General features: G+C 41.3%; 1 protein-coding gene across 4 annotated transcripts in view; it reads left to right on the forward strand.

Moving 5' to 3' along the window:
• Positions 1–16,420, forward strand: part of EXT2 (exostosin glycosyltransferase 2) — a 134,313-nt gene that overhangs the window by 66,145 nt on the left and 51,748 nt on the right. The gene's annotated exons all lie outside the window — the stretch shown is intronic.

A 16,420-nucleotide genomic window follows, 5' to 3' on the forward strand; every position in this document is an offset into this window, starting at 1 on the left:
GGCTGGCCGTCCTTGTCTCCTGACTCTACCTTCTCTAGATAGTCCTGTGTGCTGCCACCTGGTTAATCTTCATGTGGGGCCCTCCTTCCCTCCCTCCCTCCTTCCTGCCTTCCTTCCTCCAGCCTTTATTAAGTGGTTCCTGTGTGCCAGGCACTCTGCCGTGTGCTGAGAAAGCAGAAAAGGAAAGCAGGCCCTGCCCTCAGAGGAACTCTCCACTAACTTGGGAAGCCAGCGAGGAAGGGTATTGTATGAGTAGTTCTGTACACCCTAGTGCACGGGGTGGGGCAGGCAGCGCTCCTGGATGGGGGTGGGCAGGACACTTCCCGAAGCGAGGGTGCCTGAGAGGAAGTAAAACGGTAAAAGCAAAACAACAGCAGACACCTTTCTGTCTTGCTTGAGGTAAAGTTTCCTTCTGTCTGTCTCTTCCCTTGAATCTGTTGCCAAAGGTAACCTTCCAGAATGTTTCTATTCCTATATACACCTAACTATATAATTTTAGAACACAAATGGGATCATACTATACATAGTATTCTGTACCTTGCCTTTTTTACTTTACTAATAGATCATGGGCTTATTTCCATTTCATTCTATATAGGTATACTTCAGGTTTAAGGATGGCTGTATACTATTCCATTGTTCAGGTGTATCTTATATGCAAATCTATTTTCTAACAGTAATACAAGGGACATCCTTTCATATTTGTTTGCACATAAATGTGTGAGTGTATCTACAGAATTAATTCCAGCTGAGAAATTGCTGAAAGAATAAACACATTTTGAATGTTGATAGATATTAACGAATGGCCCTTTCAAAATACTGTACCAGTTTATAGTTCTACCAGAAACATTTTGGTTATTCTGGTTCTCCATGCCTTCAGTAACCCTGAGTACTTGAATTTTTGCTCAAGTGGAGGTTGACATCTCTGTCAGTTTCTCCCAGAATACAAATATAAATCCTATCTGTATTTCGATTGGTCACATTGAATTTTTAGATAGTTTTAGGCATTTATTCATTAAGTGGGTACTTACTGAGTGCCTGATATGTTCCAGGCAGTGTTCTTGGGACTTGAAATATGTCAGTCAACAAAGCAGAGAAAAATCCATGCCTTGGGGATTTACATTGCAGTAGATCTTGCTATCTGGAAGCAAGATTTGTCTTTCTGGTAGAATTTTAAAGTTTTCTTTATATAGGTCCTTCACAAGTCCTGAACATTTTTTTCTTAGGTATTTTATCTTTCTTATACTCTGATAAAGGAATATGTACTCTCTGACATTGTAGTTTCTAACTTTTGTGTGAAGACATATTACTGGCTTTTGAACATAAATTTTGAAATACTCTTTTACTGAATTCTGTAATTGTTTCACTTTTTAGAAGTTGATTCTCTTGTGTCTTCTAGATATGCAATCATATTTACAAATGCTAATTTCGCTTCCTTTTTTCAATATTTGAACCTTTTATTATCTTTGATCTAATTACCTTGGCTAGTAGTTCCAGAACAATGGTAAATGATGATCTGAGTGTTAAAAGGAGAAGGGCAGGTGTTTCTAGTCAGGGAAAGGGGGGGAAGTTAGGTTCCATCCAGAAGGACCAGCAAATTCAGAAGTCAGAGGGACAAGAGAGCATGGCGGTTTCAGGAACTTCGAGGGGGTCAGTGTGGCAAGAGTGAAGGGGGCTTGTGAGGGAGAAGCAGAAGGTGGAGCCTGCAGAGGGCCCAGGACACCAAACACCTGGCATCTTTTTTTTTTAATTATTATTTTTTATTTATTATTTTTGGCTGCGTTGGGTCTTCGTTGCTGCGCGCGGGCTTTCTCTAGTTGTGGTGAGCAGGTGCTACTCTTTGTCGTGGTGCGTGGGCTTCTCATTGCGGTGGCTTCTCTTGTTGCGGAGCACGGGCTCTAGGCGTGCGGGCTTCAGTAGTTGTCACCCGGGCTCAGTAGTTGTGGCTCGTGAGCTCTAGAGTGCAGGCTCATTAGTTGTGACGCGCGGGCTTAGTTGCTCCGTGGCATGTGAGATCTTCCTGGACCAGGGCTCCAGCCCACGTCCCCTGCATTGGCAGGCAGATTCTTAACCACTGTGCCACCAGGGAAGCCCACACCTGGCATCTTATGGAAGGTTCTGGAATGTTATCTGTGGGTGATGGGAGATCACTGAAGTATTTACACAGGAATCATGTGGTGAGATTGCGTTTCGGGTCAGCCTGACAACAGTGTGGAGGATGGATCCGTTGTAGGAGGTTGAGACTAGAGGCAGGAGGCTGTTTCAGGAACCCAGGTGAGAATTAATGCAGGACAAATGTGAGTGATATTAGGGATCACTGAGTAACTGGCGGGGGGCAGTTCAGGGAGAGTGAGGAACATGGTGTCGTTTATCCAGATGTGGAGTGTGGACGCACGGGCGTCATGGGCAAGGGCGGTGTTGGCATCCAAACTCAGTCTGACTGCAGGGCCTTCCACAGTCCAGCTCCAGGCTGCCTTTCTAGCTTTATTTCCTTCTGTTGCCTTTCAGGGAGCACTAGATCTCTGGCAGCACAACTTTGTCCTTTCTGTGTTTGCTCCATGCTTTTCCTTCCCTGTGCCCTTGTGACTGTTAGTCCTTTCACTGAGATGCCTCTCTTCACCATTGTCTCTGGTCATCCACATTTTATCTGGATATCAGGGGCCTGCTTATATACCCCTTCCTCCATGAGGTTTTCCTGGACCCCTAACTAAGCACGAAGTAATCTTTCCTTCTTGTAACTCTTAAAGCATATTGTCTGTTTCTTTCCTATCACTTAACATGCATAGAAGTATAATTTCCTGTAAAGTTTTAAGCTTCTTAAGGGAATTTCTGAGTTATCTTGGTATTCCTCATAATACCTAGGATGATTTAATTCAGACAGGAAGCCCTTGATACATAAAGGAAGGAAGGAGGGAGGGAAGAAGGAAGATGGGGATCCCAGGACTTGAGCCATCCAAGGCTCACTCACATGCTGTTGTGACAGCCATTATTTTATTTGACCTTCACCCTGTTGGGAAGGTGGGGAAAGTGATAGATTCTTGTTCATCTCTAAAGGAGACACAATGAGGTTCACAGAGCCTGATGACTCGTCCAAGGTCATATAATGGGCAAGTTGTGTAAACAAGCAAGAACCCAGGTCTTCTACCTGCAGAGTATCTTGAGTTACTTATAGAGTTTTATGGGAGCCATTAAGCCTCCTCTGGGCTGAAACGTTTCCACTCTTGTGAGTATATGGTACAAGCTTGAGGCAAAGAATATCACATCTGTTCCTCTGTAGGAGAATTCATACAGATGGGATGGTCATGACGCAGCCAGAAAATGTGGAAACAGTAGGACTTTATTCTGTACTTTGAGCTAAAGGTCTAAGAAAAGTGTATAAGAATAAATGGTTGGGATTTTGGTCTCTGTCTTTCATAAGAATATAGACTAGGAGAAAATAGTATATGAAATTTTATAGTTTTGAAATAGATGTATTTTAATTTAGGACAAAACGATCAAAGTGCTGGACTCTAATTTGGGAAAGAACACAAGTATAAAAAGCATAGATCTGGATATGCAACTGGAAAATATATTCTTAATTTTTTCCTTTAACTCTCTCTTAAATAATCCTTTTTAGGGAAATTTAGTGTTTACCACATTTCTAGGAGTTCCGGTGTTGAGAGCCCTGATTTAAAGCTGTGGGTTGTACATTTCTGCGTCTTTAGTGAAAGCAACTGACAGGCAGCCTGAGTAACGTTGATTTATTTACAGTTAACTTTCCCCCTCCCTTTCAGAAATACTTAACCTACCCTACATGTGATAACTATGAGCCCAACCTTCAGGGGAGTCTCCCCTCTAGATTCCATCAAATTACAATATCAGACACCCCGAGGTGGGAGTAGGTGTGGATCTTGGTCAGTAAATCAAGGGACGGTCTGGTTCTTTCAAAGATCTGCTGTCAGGGCCTCCAGCCATGCGCTGAGCTTGCTCAGCTGGAGAGGAGGGGTGAGAGTAGAGAGCCCTGTTTTGGCCTGATGCCGCTGCCTTAGTTTAATGTAAAACAAAAGAAGGGCCTATGTGTGTGAATGATGGAGACAGCGAGGGGTAGCCTTGCAGAAACCAAGTGCTGGTGTCGGCAGATGCTTTGCCATTCTCTTCTGTAACCAGAGAGGGGGCCGATTACGTTATCCACGTTGCGCTACACTCTCAGAACTTGAAAAAGTTTGAGAAAGTAACTCTGGAGCACACCTTTAAAGTTGCATGGCTGTCAGGTCTGGAGAGATCAGCCCTTTGTTTTGAATCTTCTCTTTGGAAGGAATTTCTCACCAAATTAAGGTTCTTTATGAGGGATGACATGTTTGTTTTTATCGTTAATTTTCTTAGCTCCTCCTGTCAAGGATGCCTACATTTTACTATCTTTTTAGTCTCTCCATGCTTTCATTTTTCTCCCTTTTTTTTGCAAGTATCAGCAAAACTTTATCATCCCCCCAAATACTCCACACCTGTATTGCTTCTGAATGTCTGTGTCATTTCTGGTCTTGCCCCTTGGCAGGCCTGGTCCCTACATCTGGGCCTAGCCTGTGTGGCTGGGGATCTCCTCGGGCACCCTCCCCCACCTTACCTCTGGTTCTCTGCCAGATGTGAGCATGTCTGGAGGACAGAGACTGAAGCAAGTGAGCATTAAATGTGATGCGGGGATGGAGTGGGCCGAGAGCTGTGAATTTTTGGATTTCTGGCATGTGCCAACAAAACCGTATATCCTCTCAGTGTCAATTTTTAAAAACTAAACGTAAGGTAGTCCTAAAATCATGTTGTAGAGTGAAGTAGTTTCCCATGTTATTTTTCTACAGCGTGATTAGAAAGATTATACTCCACCTTATCAGCATGTCCTAATTTTATTTACCCAGTCCCTTTTGACAGACAGCTTTGTTCAAATTTGCTCTCATAGATAACACTAGTAAAGATACCACAGATTTTTTTTTTCTTTTCGGCATTGACCATCCCAGATCTAGAACAGGAAGGAGAGACAGCTGGGGTCCCATGGCTGTTGACAAAAATTGATGAGAAAAATGGGGAAGTAACTTAAAATGGATTGTCGAACCTCGCATAAGAATAAGGTTGAAAATAAGAGCTTGTTCCTATGAAATGTAGCCAGAACGGTGACTTAGCTGCAAACAAGGCCTCAGATGAGGATTATATACTTACCTAGACATCCTGTCAGCATCAGTCCAAGTCCAGCTTTCGGAGGCAGGCAGGGAAGGCTTGGTAAGTGGGAGGGTTGTGTATGAGCACTTACCTGACTGGCAGTCATCACCCATGAGGAGCAGGGGTCAGAGCTGTGGGCACAGTGCAGCAGAGCTTGCTGTAGCCCCTAGTTCTTGGGGAAGTGGTTCTCCAATATCAGTATGCATCAGAAGCTCCTGAAAGGCTCATGAAAACACAGATGGCTGCCACTCCACACCTAGTTTCCGAGTAAGTCTTGGTGAGGTCCTAGAATTTGCCTTTCTAGCAAGTTCCCAAGCAGTGTTGATGCTGCTGGTCCGGGGACTCTACATTGTTGTGGGGTTGATTCACAGGGTGTGTCCTGACTCACTGCCTGGAGAAAGCGCTCCCTCTCTCCCCATCCAGTCCCTCTTCTGTACCCCTGGGGCTTGGATTAGAAGCATCCAGGGCCTGGGTTAAGCCCACATCTGTCTCAGCTACATGAAGAACTCAGGGCTACCGGTACTTAGAAGTTCAGACAGCGGCCCTCATTCACAAAGGTTGTGGTTGTACAAGCCGCTGAAAATATCACTCAGCTGTAAATACTAACAAGCTATAAATCACTCTGCAGGCCGAAGAAGTGCCAGCTCAGATGCACGAAACAGAACTCTGAGTTGAAAAGATACCCGGTTAGCAGTCTGTTTAACTCAACTCCATGCCCTTTAACTTCCAGGTTGTGGAATGTTTCTCTGGAATTTGAATGTCTCTCCTGCCCCCCAGGAGGCCTTCTTGGCCTATTCTCCCCTTCTTCCTCCCACTGCCCAGATATGACTGAAGTATGTATGGAATTTAGAAATCTTAGCTTGAATTTTAAGTAAGTTTAAGCTTTCGGAGTCTTTTGTTTTTAGAGGCACCACATTTACAGGATCACAGTCGCACAAGCGGTCCACTCTACTGCCCTCAACTCCAAGCCTTTCCTTGAGCAGCCTTTGCCATTGAATTGTTGCGTATCTGTAGTTGCTTCTCTGGAAACAAGCTAGCAAGTCTCAGGTCATGGAGTAAAGAAAGCTGAGTTGGGTCTGTGAATGGAGAGATGCAGGAAGATCCCAAGAGCTGGACCCGGAACCCCAAGCCAAGAGCTTGGCGAGTTCTGATGGTCAGATAGAAAATGGAGAAGATGAGATCACAAGTCAGATCCAGGTGGGGAGGATAAGTAAGGCACGTGAAGAGACAAACTCGGGGGTGTTGCAGAGAGGATCGTGTCAATCAGAGCATCCTTCCTCGTAGAGGGAGACTAGTGTACCTGAGTAGCACACACCTGCACGGCGACTCCAGTCATGGCAGTGGGTGAGCCACACGCACGGTTTCCCTGGATGCAGGGCTACATCTGCGGTTTTTGTAGAGTTCACTTTTATGACTCTGGCTTTCGTGAGTCAACAACTGACTGCTTCCTTATGTCACATATAGGAGGGCAGCGAGTGGAGTAGTTTCTCGAAGTCTGTGGGAGCTTGATCTGGCAGTAGATGAATTGAGGACATATTGAGTGTTTTGGCAAAGTCATCCTTCATGCACCAGCTATCACTTACTAGCACACCAGATTCCCTTTCCCCTTGTTTCTGGGGCCACTTTCATTCTCCTGTGAGTCTGCTTAAGAGTTTACCAGGAAAATGAGTTGTTGCATATCACAACATCAGGATAATGAATTCTGTTTCCATTTCTAACATCCTATACTGTTTACATACCTATCAATTAATATTTGAGTGTAGTTTTCTAATAAATGGGTCATTATAGCTGCAGAGTAGAAAAATTTCCACATTACTCTAGCTGGAGGTTGATTCTTGATTTTTGGTTCTCTTTTGTATCTCAGCTATATCGCTTAATTTTGTAAATACTTTAAAAAAATAGTATGGCTTAACACATGTATGGTTTAAAAATTCAGATAGTAAAATAAAACATGTAACTAAAATTAAGGCCTGTTCCCAAGGGGCATCTTCTTTCAACTCTGTCAGCTTTCCTCTGGTATTTATTTTCCTATCTCCTCATAAAATGCTGATAGTGCTATTTTTGATTTCTCAATCACAGACATTATCTTTTTACTTCCTTAGAGTTAGTGCTTTGTTTCCTGTTCTTGCCTCTTCCTCTGCACATTCCTCTTCTTTCTCATCTTACCAGTGGGGTGGTATCATCATTTTTCATTACAGCAGTGTTTATTGTTGCATTATTAGGACTATATAAATGTTGCTGTCAACGGAACCAAGTAGTAAAACATGATTATGTATAACTTTTTATTTTCCAGGAAGTGAATACATAACTGCCTTTTTTTTTTTCCCCTCCTAGTTTTCCACGTTCCTATCACTGGTTGTTACTAAATTTTCCACCAAAAGAGTGAAATGATCAAGCACAAGTAAACTATAGGATTTCCTCCCTCCTTCCCCCTTTCTTTCCCTCCCTGCCTCCCTCCACCCTTCTCTCCCATAGCCCTGCACCTGCAGCTCCAGTGTGGATTGATTGCTCTCTAGGTCTCCTATACAGAGGTCAGCCTAAATTCTCTGTTCACCATGATGCTCGGAATTCCCTTCTTTTCTCTTCTTTGTTGGATTCTTTGTTTCCAAGTTCTAACATCTTTCTCTTTTTTGGGTTATTTTTTCCAGTAGTTTCCCCAGAAAGGGGACTATTGGGGGATAAATTTGCTGTCACCTTGCATGTCTGAAAGTGCATTTATTCTATTTCACATTGATTAATAGTTGAGCTAGTGTAAAATTCTGGTTGTGGTAGCTTTTCTTCAGAATTTTGAAGACATTGCTTCATTGTCCTCTAAGCTTCCCGTTTTAATCTCAAAAAACTGAGGTGTCATTCTAATTCCTGATCCTTTTATGTGAAATTTTTTATCTTCTTGGGAAATCCTGTGTTCTGAAACTTTATGATGGTGTGCCTTGGTATGAGTGGTTTTTTGTTCATTGGATACTGGTTTGGGCCCTTTATAAGGAAATTTTCATGTTGTATATCTTTGATTCTTTTTTTCCTCTGTTTTCGTTTTTTTCTTTATGGAACTTGGGTACCTAGATGATGAATATGCTAGATTGATACTTATTTTTCTTATCTTTGCTTTCCTGTTTATCATTTCTTTCTGTCTTAATGGACTTTTGTTTTAATTTCTTGGGCATTTTCTCAATTTTATCTTCTAACCTTTCTTTTGATTTTTAAAATTTTGTTCACTTTTAATTTCTTAGAGTTTTTTCTTGACTTCTAATTAATCTTTTTTTATATCTTCCTATTCTTGTTTTAAGGATACTGTACTTTCTCTCTCTGAAGATATTTGTGGTTTTGTTTTTATTTGTCTTTAGCTCCCTGTATTGTTTGTTTCCTTTGAACTCCTTTTTCAGGTCTTTATTTTCTATCTTTCATATTGGAAACTTTCTTCAAATACCTGATGGTTTTCAGCAGTCTACTCTTATTTAAGATAGAGGCACTGAAAGCTGATTGGAAGCTCTGCATACATGGATAGGCTTGTCACCTTATGGGCTTTACTGAGGTTATGAGGATGGGGACCTGATTGTTGGTATTCATGGGTTATTTCTGTTGGATTGGTTCACTGATCCAGAGAATAATCTTTCTGCCCTTGGGAGTAGGGAGAGGATGGATAAGTCTGGGCTGCATGCATGTGGGGAGCTGAGTGGGGGAAGGAGATGGGTTCTCATCCTTCATTTGATTGATGATCACTTAATCTGCTGTATTCAGTGTGGTGCCTTACCCTGCCTTCCGTGCCTCATGTCTCTGAGTATGGAATCTCTCTAATTCATTTTCCCCAGAGAATAAACATCCTTCTCCTGCTAAAGTGGCAGAGGGTAGGGAGGACAGGTAGGGGGTTGGCCTGCCTGTGCGTATAAGTTTAAGGGATTTTGGAACCAACTGTTTCTTATTCTTGTTTTTAGAGTCCCTCCTTCCTGGACACCTAGTACCTCCAATTTCTGAATCTTCTTATCATCATCCTTGGAAGGTTTAGCTTCTTATGTTTTGCTTGGTAGCTTATGTTCCCCTATCTGCCTTTTGTTTGTTTGCTTAAACAGACCTAAAATTCTCTATTTTTTTAACTTTTTATTGTGACATAATTTCAGACTTAAAATTCCCAAAATAGTACAGAGTTTCTGTGCACCCTTCACTCATATTCCTCAAATGTTAATATTTTACCACATTTCCTTTATTCTTTTATCTGTGTGTGTGTGTATTCATATTTATATATGTCTTTTCCTGAACCATTTGGAAGTTGCAGGTATGATGTACCTTTACCCCTAAATATTTCTCATGGAATCATAGTACGGTTACCAAAATCATTTGGAAATAAACAGTGATACAACATTATTATTTAATTTATAGACCTTATGTAGATTTTTGCCAGTTATCCTCATAACGTCCGTTATAGCAAAAGAAGATTCCAGACCATGCATTGCATTCAGTTGTCATGTCTCTTTAGCCTCCTTTGGAACAGCTTCTCAAGTCTTTTCTTTGTCTTGCATGGCATTGGCCTTTTCAAAGAGAACATGTCAGTTATTTTAGAATATGTCCCTTGATTTGGGTTTGTCTGATGCTTTTGTGTCAAATTATGCATCATGTTCCAAATTATAGAAATTTAAATTATGCATTTTTGACAGGAATATCACAAAAGTAACGTTGGTTCTCAGTGTATCACATTGGAGGACACATGATGTCAATTTGTCCCGTCAGTAGTGATGGTAACTTCGCTCACAGGTTTCTCCAATGGGAAGTTACCCCTTTCTTTTAACGTGTCTTGTGGGGAAATACTTTGAGACTGTGTAAATATCCTGTTACTCCTCAAACTTTCACCCACTAGTTTTAGCATCCACTGATGATTTCTTGCCTGAATCAGTTGGTATAATTGTTGCCAAATGGTGATTTTCTATTCCCATTCTCTATCTGCTTTTGAGAGTGAGTTTTCTTCTTTAACCTGGAGTTCAGGTCTTTAATCAGTGTTGGAAAATTGAGTCATTTTCTCTTTGAATATTACATATCTGTCATTCTCGCCAATCCTTCCTCTTGGAATCCTGTTAAGTGTATGTTAGACCTCTTTCATTCTGTTGTTTTGTCTCTCAGGTTTGTTTGTTTGTTTGTTTGTTTTTTCCCCTCATGTTTTACACATTTTTAACTCTTTGTGCTACATGCTGGAGAATTTTTTCACATCTATTTTGCTCTTTAGCTGTGTCCAATGAGTTTTTTTACCCATCCATTGAGATTTAAATTTCAATAGTTATTTCTAGAAGCTGTAATTATTTTTCAAATCTGTCTGATCTTTTTTTCATAGTATCTCTTTTTTTCCGCATATGTTTTCAGTTCACTCTTTTATACCTTAATTATTTGAGATACTCACTTTATATTCTCCAGTAATCCAATTTTAAAATTTCTTGTAAGGTCTAATCCTGTCATTTGTCTACTGCCTGTTGCTCTTGTTGCATTGTTTCCTTATATGTTTTATAATTTTGGAATGTGAGTTCATCTCTGGTAAGATTTTCTGTGGAAATCTTTGCCACCTGGGGTAAGGGAGTATTTCTCCAGAGAGTTGGTTTGTTCTTGTTTTTTTTTTTTGCTTCTGCCAGGTGTTCCAGAAGTATCGCAGAGATAAATCACTTTTTAACATTAATTTCTTGGTAAGAGGTTTCCATACTACACAGGGAGAGTCCATTTAAACCCCAAACCTACGTGAGGGCTAACCCCTGTGGAAAGCACCCACTGTGCCCAAACTCAGGTTGAAAAGGATAAATGTTTTTCTGTTGTCTCCACATACTAGGGGTGACTTTCTGGACTACCTTCTCACTGATTGTGCAGGCCTTTAAGGATTCTGGCTTGATGTGTAAGTCTCATTGCTAGTTTCCTTCCTTCCTGTGCCCAAAGCCATGTCCCTCTTCCGGTATGGGTGTGAAAACCCACACCCCTGCATTACTAAGCCCAGCAACAGCCCCTGCCCTCCCCAGGGTACCGTGGTGTTAACGAGCCCCTCTGCCTTCAGCTCTTATTCGTAGTTTTTCTTCATTTTAGGTTCCTGGCGATTTCCCATTTCCTGAATATTTAAAAAGACTTTTGTTATATTTTATTCTACATTTCTGTGTGTCATCTAGCAAGAGACTCCATCTGTTTCACCTCCCCAAATGTATTGAACTCCTGTCCACCGGTGTCTCCTTGCCTATTCTTTTCGCCCTGTGGGTTCATATGCCCTCCCCTGTCCCCCCAACCCGGCCCAGGAGGAAGCAGAGATAAAACATAGTAGACAAAACATGTACCTTATTGGAATTCCAGAGAAGTTAAGAATTAAGAAATGACTGCATTTTAGAGGTTGCTCTTCCCGCTTTGTATCAACTTTAATGGTGGTGTTACACTCCTGTCAGCTCAAAACTGTATGAAAGCTTTGGTTTCCTTGGTCTTAAGTGTGTGGGTGCTTTGAGCTCGGATGCCACAAGCTGTAACTTAATCTTTCCCAAGAGTTTCTGTTTACCAAGCTAGTGAAGTCTTCCTCCATACCATAGCTGACCTCTAAAATACAGTCAGTGGGCCGCCAGCAAACATTTTTATGCCCAGGCCAGAGAACGGGCCTCTCTTTCAAACTGTGACTGTTTCAGGTATGGGATGGTCAGATGAAACTGTAGATCTGTTTCACCTCTCATGAGAAGTAGTAGTTTGAGCCACCATTAGCATTCTTGAACACTTTGGATTATAGATTAGCCTTGTTGAGTTGAATCAGATACGTTTCTAGTTTTTTCACTGAAGTATTTCTTTTAAGTGTTTTCAGTGTACTTGTTAAGTAACAGATCCAGGGATGGGGAGAGTGTGTTTGAAGACTGTGTCTAAGAATAATCCACATTTTTTGCTATCAAGCAGCTGAACCGTTATTTTTAACATATAAGATTATGAACCAGTAAAATCAATGATGTGTTGTATTTGTGCCTACTTTATTATATTCACCCATTTAATTGATTTGACAGTATCTTAAACCATCTTACCATAGATATGTTTAGTGAAATTTATTACTTGCAGACTGATATAACTCATGAATTATTAAAAGCATCAACATATGGAATCCACTCTTTCCTCATTCCAGCTTCTTTCAATATGGCTTAGGCTGAGCCATTTAACTGGCTTCTGTCCATCCCACTGATGGAAGCCACAGCCAGACGAGGGTTCTTATAAATGATTGGCTTCCTTTCCAAGCAAGAGGAGGATGAAATGTCAACTTTTCCTCTACCACCTGAAAAGCAATCAGGGGCAACCCTTCCTGCTCTTCTTGACAGTAGTTTGGCTTTATAGAAGAAGGGTGGGCACTGGGCCAAATGTGAATTTCAGTGCTATATAAAGAAAAAAGTTAAGAAGCTAGAACTCAGATAGTAACTGGAATTTTCAGAGAGGCATTCAGATGGGTTTAACCTGTGAGCCTTCAGAAAACTAACTCTAGCTCAGAATTCCTGAACTGCAAGTTTTAATCCCTTCTTTCCTGGTGATGATCCGAGTAAATTGAGGTTACTTACCGAATCTCTCTTTGCAGCAATTTCCTCATCTGTAGGACTGGGTTTAGGGATATTAATAGCTTCAAAAGAATAGTGTAGCAGTTAGTGACTGATTACCAATTACTAATCAGGGTCATTGAAAAGGACATTTTGGAATCAACCTGAGTTCAAGACCATTTATTAGCTTAACATTGTGCTTTCTTATCTCTTTGAAATTTGTTATCCTTATCTGTAAAATGGGATATTACTTATTTCACAGGATTATTATGAGATATTAATGAAATAATATATGTGGAAGCATTTTGTAAGTGGCATTAATGTAATGCTGCTAGTGTAATGCTTTATCACATGGAAACATACATTCTAGAATTGGATGGGACTTTGGAGGGGAAAATTGAAATTTACAGAGGGTGTTTTTTTGTACCCAGATAGGCTCTATTGTGTGCTTTCTGTCGTTTAATCCTTACAACCCAAAAGTAGCATTCTGTTGGCTCCATTCTTACAGATGAAGAAAGTGAGTCTTATTTATTTTTAAGATCTATGTCCCCATCATCCCATTTTATAAATGAGGAAATGGAGGTCTGAAGAAGTGTGGTGACTTGCCTGATGCAGAGATTCTCAGTCCATCATTCCATCTATTATAATACACTGCCATGGTTTCACAATAATTTTTTTTATCTTGCACACAGACTTGGCCCTCAAATTAAACAGGAAACACAATAGCACCTAATTAGATTATTAGTGTAAATATAGAAGGACTTCTGTCACTGGCTTCATGGTGGATTAGATATGCTAAATGACCTTCCCAACTGAAAAACGAAAATACTGAATGAAGTATGATAAAGCCTGTTGCTAAGCTGGTATAAAAGTAAGATATTTGTAGACCCTAAACAAAGTGAAATTAGGTGTCCTGGGAGGTGAGTGGGGGCCAAAGCTGGCTTTTGCTGCAGAGATTTTGCAGAGTTTGATGACCTGGAGCTCCCTGCCTGGTAACTGTCTGAAGTAGGGGATAAGGGAGCAGGGTTGAAAGCCTGTGGCCTGTGCAAGTTGGAGAATCTGTCAAGAGCTTCCTGGATGAAGCCAGGAAACTAAAAGAGCCTCTTCAGTGTAAGGGTAAAGAAGAATAAGTCTGTATTGACCCTGGTGTTGAGCACTGCATTCAGAAGCCACCTTCACATGGTTTGTGGTCCAAGTTCATACTACAAGTGTGGTCCGAATAAACCTTAAGAGGAGAATTTCATTGAAGGTGGCCCTGAGTTGATAGGGACCAGCAGAAGTAGACACAGATCCTCTCTGGAGGAGCTCATCTTCAATCCAGGTCTCAAATAATTCTTAAAAATAAAGTGTCTATGGAAAATGAGCAGCTCGCAGTAAAAAACCATAGTTTTTTACTACATCAGAGTGAGAACCAGCAGAAACACAGCTGCAAGAACTTCAGATTATTAGATTAGATTAGATTATTAGATTCAAAGAAATTGTTCAGAATGCAGCCCAAAGAGATGGAAAATATGAAAGAGTAGTGACGTGGAGAACAGAGGAACAAGGTACAACATACGTCTAATCAGAGTTCCAGAAGGAGGAGAGAGAGCGAATGGAAACAGGCACTTTTGAAAGAATAATAGCTAAGAATTTTCCAGAACTGTTGAGTGATACCAGACCTCAGATCGAAGAAGACCAACAAACCACAAGCAGGAAAGTCACAATGAAACTGCAATGCACCAAAGAAAAAGAAGATCTTAAACACATCTAGAGGAAAAAGAGACTAACAGTAAAAAAAAGATTTGGCTTGCTTCTGTGACCCTGAGTTAGTCTCTGTGGCTCAGTTTCTTTGGATGTTAGAGGGTCACCATACCTGTTACTCCATTCCACCCAGATGTGGTTAGATGCATTTCAGTGCCACCATATAGAAAACTTATTTACGAGTACATTACTGTAAATAAATTGTAGGAATCCTAAGTTTTTAATTCACTGTCTCCCTTGGTTGTGTCTACAGCACTAAGGGGATTTCTAGCCTTTGATTTTCTTCATCTTTCCTGTGTCTGTTTAATGTAAAGTCAGTGAGATTTAGCCATCAGTGTTCTCCTTGTTTTTCGGAACAATCAGTTATTTTTTATGGGTGGGATGAATCAAAGACACAGTGCAGCAAGTAGACTTCAGGCTTGTCCCCAAATCTTTTCTCTCGCAATGTAAGAGAGCCTGCTGGAAGACATCCTTAGGTCTCTGTATTTCTCCAGCTTCCCAAGTCAGCGCACGCCCAGTGGAGTGCTGTGCTGCAGAGTGGAGCTGGAGAGGTTTAATGGTTAAGGCAACTTGGGCCACGTTACTGATTGCCCCTTTCAGATCTCCCAGCACCCATTAACATAAATATCATCTCACCGTTTTGGACAGGGGACACCACCCTTATGCACGTTAGTAATATGATGCTAATGCTTAACCCTTTCATTGCTCTCTCTGCTTCAAAGGCCTTGCCCTAATCCATTGATAGGGAATCTGTTTGAACCTAGAGGAGAAATGAACGGGTTAACTCCTTTTGGTTTTGCCCTTTGACCACTTCAGGATGAGAGGCATGATGAAATACTTTTCAAAGTCTTCAGTGGAAACACATCATGCATAATTGGAGCAAAAAAGAATAAATCAAAGCTTCCCCCCCCCCCTTTTAGTCTGGTAATTCATAATTGAAACCACATTGAGGTAAGAGTTGATAACTTCAAAACAACCAAGAAAACTGCCCTTTCTATCAAGGTAGGGATAGGTAAGGCTACTCATAACCAGGGGCTCGAAAGCTTCTGTGTAACAAGCCTGTCCTCTCCTCTTTTCCTTTCTCCTCTGACTTCTCACTTTTCTGCTCTGGCATTATACCTTCATTTAAATCAAATATGGGTTGACTCAAATATCTGCTTAATTCTCTTCTTGTCACATGAAGTTATACATAGTGACATTTTAAAAATGTCTGCTATGGTGAGTAATAGGGATTAAATTTTGGATTATGCTGCTTTGAGCTTGATTCCTCCTGTCTGGAATTTGGTTGGTTTAGGTTGAAAGAGTCCTTTTGTTGGTATTAGAATGTGGTCTTCCTCAGTCTTGATTGTATGATCTTCCAGTAGTTCCAGCAAGAACATTTCAGAATGGTTAGCAATGTGCTCACCAGCTTCCTCCACTTTCTGTATGGTAGGTAACCTTGGCTGGAATGGTTTTGGTTAGGCTCAAATATGACTCCCATGGCCTTTCTACTAAGGAAGCAAAACAGGATTGCAGGAAGGGCCCAGACAGCTTCCTCTGTGTGAGATTGCCAAAGGCACTCCTAGTTAGTTGAGATTGAATCCCTTTCTTGAAGGAGAAGACCCCTTTGAACTGGTAGTTGACTTTAAGCCTGGTCTCCCAAGGCTTCTCTTTCAGGGGATCCTGACACCTGAACCCACATCTCCGTCTTGCTGGTTTGTCTGTTCACTACTACTTCATTCACCAGGGCTTTCCAGAATAAGTGATGTGATAGGAGAGAACTTCTCGAAAGCGGGCATGGTGGCGTGACAGTTGTCGTGGCTCTCGTGGATTACGTTAACAGTCTGGATCTCTCAGCTTCCATGATGAGTATTTGTTGTAAGAGTGAGGAGTGAAGCGGGGAAGGGGGGGCGTGAGATGACGGAGGTATTTGGGCTCAATGCCAGTGCTCTGTCAGAATGACACACACTTCTCCTCTTGGTATCTCCTCTCACCTTGGAGTGAACAGTTTCACT

Source organism: Balaenoptera ricei, chromosome 8 (genome assembly GCF_028023285.1).
Source record: "Balaenoptera ricei isolate mBalRic1 chromosome 8, mBalRic1.hap2, whole genome shotgun sequence".
NCBI classification, from domain to species: Eukaryota; Metazoa; Chordata; class Mammalia; order Artiodactyla; family Balaenopteridae; genus Balaenoptera; species Balaenoptera ricei.